General features: G+C 38.9%; 1 protein-coding gene across 1 annotated transcript in view; it reads right to left on the reverse strand.

Moving 5' to 3' along the window:
* Window positions 1–13,029, reverse strand: part of MUSK (muscle associated receptor tyrosine kinase) — a 191,679-nt gene that overhangs the window by 20,520 nt on the left and 158,130 nt on the right. The window lies entirely within an intron of this gene.

Raw genomic sequence — 13,029 nt, forward strand, 5'->3', positions numbered from 1 at the left:
AAATCACAAATTCATGAGGGGATTGCTACATAGAGTAGGAGATCCAGTGTAGCCTAATACATAGAAGCTATCAATGGGACGAGGAAGACCTTGGTTTAAATCCCTTCTGTGATCAATATTGGCTTATATGACCCTAGGCAAGAAATTTAACCTTTCAGTGTTCTCAGCAAATGATGTCAAACAAATAGAAATGGGCCCCAGTAAATCATACACAAAGCATCCCTACAGGCTGCCTACTTACTTTGAAAACCACCTGTTAACATTATCTATGTTCTGTTGTATTTTAATTTTGTTAAATATTTCCTACTTACATGTTAATCTGGTTTCAGTACCTGAGAGCACTATGAAAGCATATGTGTCTGTGTATTCAACAACTTGGCACTGGGTAATACGAGACTGTAAGTTACAGAGAGGAAACCATTCTGGTGTGGAAAGGTCAGTTTCCTCTATGGGACTTCCCTATGCCTTTGAAGTTACAGGTTCTGACCTTGTATAAAGTAGATCTCTTTTGAAAGATAATGGTCTTATTTTGTTCTTTTTAGCATCAACTGTACAGAATTCTACTTCCAAATTTGGGGTATGAATTCAATTTGAAGGTTTTCTCTCTCTCTCTCTTTTTTAAGAAAAGAGAAACCTTCCATCACTAAAAACATTAGAAAATATATTTCTGCTTTAATAACAGATGAACCACAAAAGATAATCTGATAGTAATTTCATTAGCACTATATTTCTATAGGGAGATTTGGAAAATACAAAAACATTATGTTATGATATTAGATATTAGAATATTCAGGTATTCTAGTGCTAACTTACCACGTCAGATTTTGTCCTCATGCACACAGAACCCAAATGTATAATTCAGGGAATTTGGCTTAGCGTGAGCCTGTCTTCCTTTTGCATGTGGGTACCCATAATATCATGATTGTAACTTCCTCTGACAATCTTGTTTTGCCTCAGTCACGTAAGGTGGTTATCTCTTCTTACAAGCAAATTGTGTGTTCCCTTTTAGAGAGTGCTGTTACTGACCCTTTGGCCATAGGCTATTACTTTGAGAAGTCTATTTTCAGGGATGGGTTATTCTGGTCTATTTTCTATAGTTACGCACAGGCATTCATCATTTCCCATCTCTGTATCTTTGCCCAAGCTGTCCCTGATGCCTGGAATGCATTACCTCCTTATCTCTGCCTTTCAGAATCCCTGATTTTCTTCAAAGTTCAGCTTCAGTGCAACCTCCTACACAAGGCTTTCCCTACTCCCTCCATCTATTGATCTCCCCAGCAGTACCCCCCACGCCCCACCCCAATTGCTTTGTGTATATTTTTTACTTCCATGCCTATCTTGTTTGCTTTTACAGAATGTAAGATATTTGAGGATGAGGCCTGTCTTATTTTTGTCTTTACATCCCAAGAACCTAAGCACAGTATGTGCCATACAGTAGGTATTTCATAAATGTTTTTTGATTGTCGGGTTGAATGATCTTCCTCCTTTCTTCCCTTGTGCTCATGGTATGCATTTTTGACTCAAGTAGAAAAGCACAAAGCTAACTAACTAGGAAGGCTTGATGGATATTTTCATTCTTCTTTCCCTGGAGGGTTCCTTCTTTCCACTAGAACCTACATTGGATAGACCTTGCCAGAACAGTCAGGTTCCAAACTTCTTGGGTTCACTCTAACCTATTCATTTCAAGCATTACTAATAATCTATGGTCCTGTCTTTCTTATTGTGGGGAAAATAATTCAAAGTTAAAGCAGATCTCTCTCCTAGGAGGATGAAAATTGTTCTTCTGACCTGATGGGTTTGCTAGGTCTAGATGCCTGTATCATTTCGCAAGATTTCCTCTTATTCAAGAAGTTAGTCATTCACACACACACGCACACACACACACATACACACACAGAAATAAATATACATACCAATACATATATACATATACAAAGAGGATTAACACCTATATATGCTTATACATATACAAATATATATACGTGTATATATATGCACACACACATACATATATGGCATTCTCTCTGCTCATTCTCTATCCTTATCTTTCCTCTTTCCCCAGTCCATGTTCTTTCTCTCTCTCCCTTTTTTTCTCCCCCTCCTCCTTCATCTTCTGGATTTCTCTCACTTTTATATCACTGTGATTTCCAAAGAAATCTCTGCCCTCTGCGGAAAGTTATACCTTGTTACAAAGAGTAAAATGATAAAAACTAAAGAGGAGGGAAAAAGTAATTCAGCAAAATGCAACAGTGTAACAGTGTTACCTCTTAGGAATGGGGAGGGGGGCTAAGCAAATGTTAACCAAGTTTGTGTCTGCTTTGGGCAGAGATAAAGGCTGAGAAGACTTGAAGCTGGTAGGAAGGGGAGAATGCTTTTGAGCATCAGCATTGAAGGGAAATTATTTCTCACTTAGGTGTGTTATAATTTCACTTTTTGTTAAATTACTATTATTGTAACCAACAAACAAATATGCAGCATTTATGCTACTTCACGGATTAAAGTCCAGTTATGAACTAGCCAGGGAGCCTAGCCACCCTTTAAAATGTGGTTCCTATGGAAAACTAAACTCTGAGTTCCAAACTACCTTCATGAATGCATTGCTGTAATATAACCTACTTTGACTCCACTAAAGGTCTAATCTGATGCCTCATTGTGGCCCAGAGGTGGTACCAGCTTCTCAAAGACTGTGCCAGCTCAGGACTGTAAGAGCATTCCAAGAATGTGGGGCAGTCAATGAAAAGTTGGGAGATGGAATGTTTTGTATAAAAAACAGCAAGGAGATCAGTGTCACTGGACTGTAGAGTTTGGGGGTGGGGGAGAAGAAAGACGTAAAAAGACTGGAAGAATAAGAAAATGTCAGGTTATTGAGGGTTTAAAAAGCCAAATATGTGTGTGTGGGGGGGGGGGAAGGGGGACAGAGAGAGGGAAATAGGGAGAGAGAGAGAGTGAGAGACAGAGAGAGAGCAAGAGTGAGAGAGTGAGAGAGTGAGAGAGTGAGAGAGAGCGAGAGAGAGCACTACAATGGATAGAGTGCTAGACCTGGAGTCAGGAAGACTCATCTTCCTCAGTTCAAATCCAGCCCCAGACACATACTAGCTGTGTGACCCGGCAACTCAATTTGCCCTGTTTACCTCAGTTTCCTCATCTGTAAAAATGAACTGGAGAAGAAAATGGCAAACTCCAGTATCTTTGCCAAACCCCCCAAATGAAGCGACAGAGTCAGACACTACTGAAACAACTGAACGCCAACACACACAGAACACATGTATGTAAATAATATTGTTTCCATTAAATACTGCATGGCATATATTTTACATTTACATAGATATTGCTGAATGAGAGATAATGTTTTGTGGATGCGCTGGGCAGCAGTGAGTTACAGAGAGGTTAAACACTAGGACAGGAAGAGGACTTAGAGATCATTCCAAAAGTCTGTCCATGGCAGGTTTAAAAAAAAATGATTGTTTCATTTGTCAGTATGGCTTTCCTCCTACTGAGAGTCATCTCTAAGAACAATAAGAAAGGGGGGGAGTGGGTGGAGGGGGTAGGTGAGTGGGGGAATATGTGATCTTGAGGGAGTCATGGCTTCCTTGAGCTTTAATCTCAAAATAAAGAGGGTGGGTCGTATGGCCTCTGAGATTCCTTTGAGGTCTAGACTTAAGACCCTAAAATAATTCAGTAAAATTAATCAGCATATAAAATAACTCTAATATTATACGCAGTGTTTCACACCCATAGTCCCCCTCTTTACCCCTGTGAAGAAATGGGGGCAGGGGAAAGTGCCATGGCAGATTTTCACTTGTCCACAAGACTTTTCCTGCCAAAAGTAAATTCTTAAAACCTCTAAATTGCAAAAACTGACTTCTCTTCTTTCTCCCTACATCCTGCCCCTCCTCCACCCCCTCCTTCCTTTCTTCTTTTTCTTTTATCTGTGAGCTGCCAAGGACAAGCTTCCTGAAGCTGCCTAGGGAGAAGAGGTCTCTGGTAGATAATGTCATGAATTTGCTGGTCTTCTGTGTAGTTTGGGTTGAGAAACACTGATCTCATCCAATTCTCTCATTCTGCAGATGTGGAAACTGAGGGCTAGGGAAGGGAAGTGATTTACTTTGTGTTAGTCAGTGGTAATTCTAGTAGATTCTGCTACTGCCAATAAGTATATTTCAGCCAATGAAAAATAAACAGTATTACGAGCCCTATTTTCAATTTTTCACTATTTGTAATTAATGCTAGAATAACTATTTTTATATCATTAACTGGTTGTATATATCAGCCATATGACTGAACACATAAAACGTATGAGTTATAGTTGACACTATATTGATTTCATTTACTCCCATTTTCCCATTCCTGTTTTAGCGGGATACAGCAATGTACCTTCTGGAAAAGCAAACAGATGTCATTTAGAGTTCAGCTTTCCAAGTTCACAGATGAAAAGATTGAAGCCCAGAGAGACTCGACATCACACAGGCAGCAAATAGAGACATGCAAAACTCATGTTTTCTCAACTGTACCAAAATTAGGAACATAGAAATTATGAATATGATACTTGAATAAGGTATGAACCTTGCTTTTATTTCTCCCAAATAATTTCACTCAAATTCTTTTTCGCTAATAAGGATCAGTACATAGTATCATTTTTCTAAAGATTTTGTATGATTAATTTTCACTAAAGAAAGCAGAAAAATTCGGTGCCTTATTCTGCTTTATGACTTCTCTTTTATGAGTTTTGGTCTAGAATTTATTGGAAAAGTTTCTATCTTCCTTCTTTTCTGTGCCTGAAATGATGAAGAGAGGCATGAGCGTGGCCTTATTTCTGCAAGACAGTAAAAACAAATTTACTGCCCTGCTTGCTTAAAAGCCTCAGGACTGAGAGAGGAGTAAGTCTAAAGGTTTGGGGGTTGGAAATTGGATATTTATTCTGGTACTTGAACATATGGGTTCAAGTCCTGGGGTAGACAGGTTTCTAATGGCGTGCGGAGAGGGTAGTGGTGGTACTAAGTTCATTTTTCTCATACTCTTTGGCTCATTAAATCTCCACACTGACACTCTAGAGTCAAATTACTTAAAGCTTAGTTATTGATTCATGTCTAGGGCCTCTTCAAAATGGAGGGAATGAGAAAAGTAATCAATGGACAATATGAATCAAGTATGGGACAGGTATTTATTTCTTATATATAGTGACAGAAACAGAATTAAAACAGGATTCAGTAACTTAACTAATATACTGTTGGTATAGCTATAAATTAGTCCAACCACTTGGGAAAACAATTTAGTATTTTTTATTCAAAAAAAAAAAACTGAACTCTTTGACTTAGAGTTCCTACTAAGGAAGTCAAAGAAAGGGGAAAAAAACCCCATATATGCCAAAATATGCAAAGTATCACTTTTATAGCTGAAAAGAATTAAGTAACAAAGTGGATACCCTTTAATTGGGGAATGACTGAAAAAAAAGGTACGTAAACAGGAAAAGGTACTTATGTTTTTATTAGTATAAGGAACTCCCAGATGTGTAAACTCCCTTCACCAATGAAAGTTAGCTCCATCTCTGCAACTTGTAGTCTTAAAGTGTTGACTAGAAAACTGAGAGATTAAGCCATAGCGCACATGGACTGGAGACAGAACTTGAATCTAGTTTTTTGTGGTTCTGAGACCTGCTTTCTATCTACCATGTCTGAGCCACTTCTTTTCTATTTTTTAGTAAGCACCAAGTTGTTTTGATCAGAAAAATTAATAAAAATATCCATATAATAATATAGAAATATTATGTTATATCTTTATAACACGATAATGTATGTTGCTATAACATTATATTTCCATATTATATTGTTATAGTATATCAATATAATAGTTATGTACAATTATATTTTGTTGATAATATGAATATAATATGTAGCTATATCATATATTATTCCATCTAATATGATATAACATATAGTATATCAATACATACTATATTGCAGCATAACGAAATAATGTAACAATTATATAATATATAACAATATATTAATATAACATACATCAATAACATTAATAATCCATAACAATAGAATCAATAATATTGATACAGTTTACAATCTAGTAACTCTATCACTCCTACTTTTTTTTCCTGTTTCTTCCCTCGGCATTCTAAGTCTTTTGTTCTTTCAAATGAATTTTGTGATTATTTTGTCTTCTTCCATAGGGCAGCGCATTGGCAATTTGATAGCATTAAGTCTATACCTCCTTGGGTATGTTTTGTAGCTTCTCTGAGATATATATCTTTAGGTTGCTTGCTACCATATTCCAAAGATAGTCAAGGAGAAATAGGGAAGGAAGAAAAATCTCAGACTTAATGCTTTTATATGATTGACACTGGGAAGCCAGTATGGGAATGGTGTGATTCTGGAAGATCAGTGAGAAGACTGTTGAGACAGGAAGCAGTGTGAAAGATGGATCAGAGAAGGGATAGACTAGAAGGAAGAAGTCTAATTAGGAGGTGATTACTATAAATATTCCACTTTCTTCCTCCTTATTCCTTAGGGCCTATACTAGATCTATGTATTGATTCAATGTTAACCTTCTAAATGTAAGATGTGGTTTTTTTTTTTTTTTAAGCTATTAACAGTGCTGGACTTGGAGTCAGGAAGAGTTGAGTTTGAATCGTGTCTCAGATTCTGTTTGACAGACAGCAAATCACTTAATCTATTAAAACAGAAAATTGGCAAGAATATATCTTGATGTTTTAGGTGTGTTGTTAAATCCTAAGAGAAGTCCTGACCCAAGTTATTGCCATGGTTTTTTCCATCAAGGAATCTTAAAATGATGGTGTCAGCATGTGGATTTTAAGACTGTCTTTTAAGGCTTCATGTTGTGCCATGAATTCTAATACTTTTTCTTGGTGTTTAGTTGTTTAGTCATGTCTAACTCTTTGTGATCATGCTGTCTATGGGGTTTTCTTGGCAAAGATATTGGAGTGGTTTGCCATTTCCTTCTCCAGTGGGTTAAGGCAAAAAGAGTTTAAGTGACTTGCCCATGGTTATACATCTAGTGTCTGAGGCTAGATTTGAACTGGAGTCTTCCTGATTCCAGGTCTAATAATCCATTCACAGGTGGGATATCTGTGACCTTGAGGTCACACATGGCCTTGTAGATCCTTGGGTGTGACTTTTTGACTGAGTTTTACAGAACAAATCCTTTTATCAAGGAGATTTGTTCTGTGAAGTTTGGATTCAGTCAAAGGGCCACACTTGAGGACCTAGGGGGCCACACGTGGCCTTGAGGCTACAGGTTCCCCACCCCTGACACTGAACAACCTACTTGCCACTATTACCAAAAACCATTTAAAATAGTGGCACCTAACATTCTCTATTTCTTCTGGACAGTTGGGTGATTATGAAAGTATGGTCTTCAGTTGTCAAAGTCCTCATCTATTTCCTTCTTATATGTTCATCAAGGGTGTCCTTAATATGTAAGTAAGTCATTCTTAGAACAAATTTATAGAGGTGAAAACACCAGCATATTTTTTGTTATTGATTTTTTCCTGCCTCTCTGTTTTTTTCTTTTTTGTTATAATACCATATAAGATTTCTAGCCACATCATTTGGTTTCTGGGCTTTCAGATATTTTGAAAACTGATCCCATTATCTTTCAACATTGTTTTGTGCCAGCATGGATATTCTCCTGTGTGTATTTACTTTAGTCTAATCACTTTTGTCAATTTCATTTTCTTGAGTGGCATTTCCACTTAATCATAAAGTGCCTCAGAAACTGAGGAGTTCAAACCCAAATGTCATGTCATTGGTGAAAGAAAACAGATTCACTAGAAATGCTGATGGATGTGTTTCATTTTGGATCTATGTCCTCTTCTTCTAGTTTCATTATTAAATACTTTCGAAATGATGTGACTTAGGTTCCACATCCAGTTCTTTTAGCATGTCATCCCCTCTACTGCTTTTCACTGTTTTGTGAGCAAGACCGCTTATAATCTTCCACCATTTCCCTTTCCAACGTTTTGTATACGAATTTGCTACGTTGACATTGTCTTTGGCTGTCTTTTTCTTTGAGGTAGAGAGATCAAGTGCTTGCTGGTCACAGAAATGTATATACCTCTAGTGGTTGCTTTATATCAGTTAAACTTCTAAAGGAATTACTGGTAATTAGAAGCAGTCTCTGTTCCTTTGTAATTTCCTACTTTTTAGTGAACTTTGAGCTGTTGTAAATATATGCTGTGTTTTTTATATAGCTTATTGGTGATTTTGACCTTTATTCTTACTATTCAATAGTCTGGTTGGTAAATGACTTATCTGCATCCAATTATTTCTTGTTTATTAGGATATTTCAAGTTTTATTTGTTTTGTGCTGGTCTTTAGTGCTTACCATGTCTTATGTGTTCTAACTCTTTTTGAGTACAGTATTCATGATATATAAGTGGGAGGCTTTTGAGTGGTCTACAAGTCATTGACCCTTTTTCATTTCTTAATCCTATATATTTTCCCTACATATTTTTCACTATTCTCTTTTGTGCTCATGTATCTTCTCATTTCAGTCCCCAGATATCAACACATAAGCTGATTTGCTTAGGAGGATTTGTCAGGTTCTTCAAACTATTTCACTGCCTTCTTTATCCTCTGGAACAGATATTGATTCATAGGTACAACTACATTAATCATTTGTCTTTTTTATTATATTTGTCTTGAATACTGCAATATGAGATGACTATGTATGGCATGAAATATTTCATGTTGCCTTTGGTGCATGGCATAATGGACCCGATCGAAGCCTTTGTTTTTCTCTCCCTCCAAACAGAATCTAAGAGTCATGTTTCCATTCAACTACAACTTCCTTATGTTTTATGGTTTAATTTATGGGGTTAATGTCAATATGGGTATGGTCCAATTTTTCTAGTAAAGTTATTAATGTAATCCAGTAAAGTAATGGAACAAGAATCTTACATTAAGAATACAAAAGGCTGGGGGGGGGGGGCAGAGCCAAGATGGCGGAGTAGAAAGACACACATATGCTACTCTGAACCCACTGCCCATAAAATACCTGTAAAAAAAAGAACCACTGGCGAATTCTGGAGCAGCAAAAGCCACAGAACAGAGCGGACGAGATTTCTGCTCCAGAGAGCCTGAAAACCTCTCGCAAAAGGTCCCTCACGCCCCAGACCCGGAGCAGAGCCCAACCCAGCCTCGGCGGCGCAGCGCCGAAAGGAGCAGATCCGAGCAGGCTTCAGGGATGGAATCTCCAGCAGCCACGTGGGTCCCTCCACCCACAGGTGACAAGCATCGGTGAGAGAGTCTCTTTGGCGGGTTGAGAGGGGAGTGGGGTGCCCCCATAACTCAGGCCTCCTCGGGAGGCAGCAGCGGAGGCAGGAGCAGACCAGGGCTCCCCAAACAGGCAGGACCCCGGATCCATTGTTGAAGGTCTCTGCATAAACCCCCTGAGGGAATGGAACCCCTGAGGCGGCCCTGCCCTGACCTGAGCACCTGAACTTAATCTCACACTGAACAGCAGCCCTGCCCCCGCCCAAAGCCCTGAGGCTGGGAAACAGCATTTGAATCTCAGACCCCAAGTGCTGGCTGGGCTGATCTGGAGGCCAAGTGGGGGTGGAGAGGACACTCAGAAGTCAAGTCACTGGCTGGGAAAATGCCCAGAAAAGGGAAAAAAAAATAAGACTATAGAAGGTTACTTTCTTGGTGAACAGGCATTTCCTCCCTTCCTTTCTGATGAGGAAGAACAATGCTTACCATCAGGGAAAAATGCAGAAGTCAAGGCTTCTGTATCCCAGCCCACCCAATGGGCTCAGGCCATGGAAGAGCTCAAAAAGGATTTTGAAAATCAAGTTAGAGAGGTGAAGGAAAAACTGGGAAGAGAATTGAGTGACATGCAAGCAAAGCATGAAAAACAAGTAAACACCTTGCTAAAGGAGACCCAAAAAAATGCTGAAGAAAATAACACCTTGAAAAATAGGCTAACTCAATTGGCAAAAGAGGTTCAAAAAGCCAATGAGGAGAAGAATGCTTTCAAAAGCAGAATTAGCCAAATAGAAAAGGAGATTCAAAAGCTCACTGAAGAAAATAGTTCTTTCAAAATCAGAATGGAACAGATGGAGGCTAATGACTTTATGAGAAACCAAGAAATCACAAAACAAAACCAAAAGAATGAAAAAAATGGAAGATAATGTGAAATGTCTCATTGGAAAAACAACTGACCTGGAGAATAGATCCAGGAGAGACAATTTAAAAATTATGGGCCTACCTGAAAGCCATGATCAAAAAAAGAGCCTAGACATCATCTTTCATGAAATGATCAAGGAAAACTGCCCTGAGATTCTAGAACCAGAGGGCAAAATAAGTATTCAAGAAATTCACAGATCACCGCCTGAAAGAGATCCAAAAAGAGAACCTCCTAGGAACGTTGTGGCCAAATTCCAGAGTTCCCAGGTCAAGGAGAAAATATTGCAAGCAGCTAGAAAGAAACAATTCAAGTATTGTGGAAATACAATCAGGATAACACAAGATCTAGCAGCTACTACATTAAGGGATCAAAGGGCGTGGAATACGATATTCCAGAAGTCAAAGGAAGTAGGACTAAAACCAAGAATCACCTACCCAGCAAAACTGAGTATAATACTTCAGGGGAAAAATTGGTCTTTCAATGAAATAGAGGACTTTCAAGCATTCTTGATGAAAAGACCAGAGCTGAAAAGAAAATTTGACTTTCAAACACAAGAATGAAGAGAAGCATGAAAAAGTAAATAGCAAAGAGAAGTCATAAGGGACTTACTAAAGTTGAACTGTTTACATTCCTACATGGAAAGACAATATTTGTAACTCTTGAAACTTTTCAGTATCTGGGTACTGGGTGGGAATACACACACACACCTGCACACGCACACACACACACACACACACACACACACACACACACACACACACATAGAGACAGAGTGCACAGAGTGAATTGAAGAGGATGGGATCATATCTTAAAAAAATGAAATCAAGCAGTGAGAGAGATATATTGGGAGGAGAAAGGGAGAAATGGAATGGGGCAAATTATCTCTCATAAAAGAGGCAAGCAAAAGACTTATTAGTGGAGGGATAAAGAGGGGAGGTGAGAGAAAAACATGAAGTTTACTCTCCTCACATTTGACTAAAGGAAGGAATAAAATGCACACTCATTTTGGTATGAAAACCTATCTTACAATACAGGAAAGTGGGGGATAAGGGGATAAGCAGGGTGGGGGGGATGATGGAAGGGAGGGCATGGGGAGGAGGGAGCAATCTGAGGTCAACACTCATGGGGAGGGACAGGATCAAAAGAGAGAACAGAAGTAATGGGGGACAGGATAGGATGGAGGGAAATATAATTAGTTCTTATGCAACACGACTCTTATGGAAGTCATTTGCAAAACTACACAGATTTGGCCTATATTGAATTGCTTGCCTTCCAAAGGGAAGGGGTGGGGAGGAAGGGAGGGCAGATTGGCAGACAGGGGCAATTAGAATGCTCAGTGTTTTGGGGTGGGGGGAGGGGACAAAGGGGGAGAAAATTTGGAACCCAAAATTTTGTGAAAATGAATGTTAAAAATTAAATAAATTTAAAAAAAGAATACAAAAGGCTAAATTAATGTTTGTAAGTGGTGCAAAATTGTTACTCTTCCAGAATCACTTCAAAAGCAGAAGAGGCCATGGAGGCCTGGGGGCCATTCTGCATTTTGATTTGTTTGATGGACATCAATGATCAGATAATTCTCCACCTATTGTCTAGCCAGCAAGCTGGTGATGAGCCTCTTGGCATTTAGTTAGGCTTGTCCTTGTACAGCAAGTAGAGTCTGTTGTTGGTACAACATCTGGAGCTTTTCCAGTTGGGCACAATCAGTCAACATTTGTGCTCTGTTGGCACAGTCTTGGAATAACCAAGGTCACCTCCACAGCATGAGATATCAGTTGGATGTCTGGAGAAGTACATGTGTCCAACAATGAATGAATTCAATTTTAATGAAGGAATCATGGACACAGCTTACTATAGAAATAATTGCATATATCTGCCAATTAGCACTGGGGAAACCTAAATCTAAGCTTCAGTGCATCTGTGAGTGTTTTAAGTGAGATCTCATCAGATCTCACTGATATAGATGTTTCAGAGGATGTAGATCCAAAATTTCTCCATGCACTCTTCTCCTCTGTGAATCTCATGTCCTTCTATAAAGCCTCCACAGGGAGTTCATCCATTGTTTTCTGGTCTTTCCTCAGGCTCTCTTGAAATTGAGTGTAGAAAAATCCAGCACAGAGACTGTATTAATTCATCAATTATCCCTCACTTTCTCCATTTAAGCAAAAATCATGCACTGAAAATGAGAAGAGCACTTTTATCAGACCATAAGTGGCATGATGCAAATTCAGAGAACCCTGACACTGGAAAGGACCTTTCTTTAGAAGCCATCTACCAAATGGCTTTGAAGGTTTAACACTTATTTCACATAAGCAGAAATTTAGACTAAGAGAGGTTGTGACCTTGGGTCACAGAGATAGTTGAGATAGCAGTTAGGGCTAAAACCTGGGTCTCTTATCCCCAGTCCAGTTTTTCTTCTCCTCTTCCTTCTCTCCTTTCTCCTTTTCCTTGTTCCATGAGTTCATCATTGTAGGGAACTCCCAGTGACAAACTTCATCTATTGGTGCAGATCAGAAAATTCTAGTCTGAGGTGCTTAGGGCACTGAGACTTGTCTGGAATCCCATCCCATTAAAGGCCAGGGGTAGGACATGAGCGCAGATTTTCTCCACTCCAAGGACAGTTCTTTATCCACTCTACCATCTGATCTCCCTAACAACTTGGAAGTAATCGTAGGGTGGTGGATAAAATGTTAGCCTCAAAGTCAAGAAAACTGGATTTAATTCTTGCCTCTGACATATATTGCTTCTGTGACCCTGGTTGAGTCACTTAACCTGCTCTAGGTGCTCAGCCTCAGACGTATGTAGTGCATAATATTCCCTAGTGCCTCTTAGTGGTCTCCATTTCTACTGGGTTTGATACCACTATTCTAGGCA

This window comes from Notamacropus eugenii, chromosome 1 (assembly GCF_028372415.1).
Source record: "Notamacropus eugenii isolate mMacEug1 chromosome 1, mMacEug1.pri_v2, whole genome shotgun sequence".
Lineage (NCBI taxonomy): Eukaryota > Metazoa > Chordata > Mammalia > Diprotodontia > Macropodidae > Notamacropus > Notamacropus eugenii.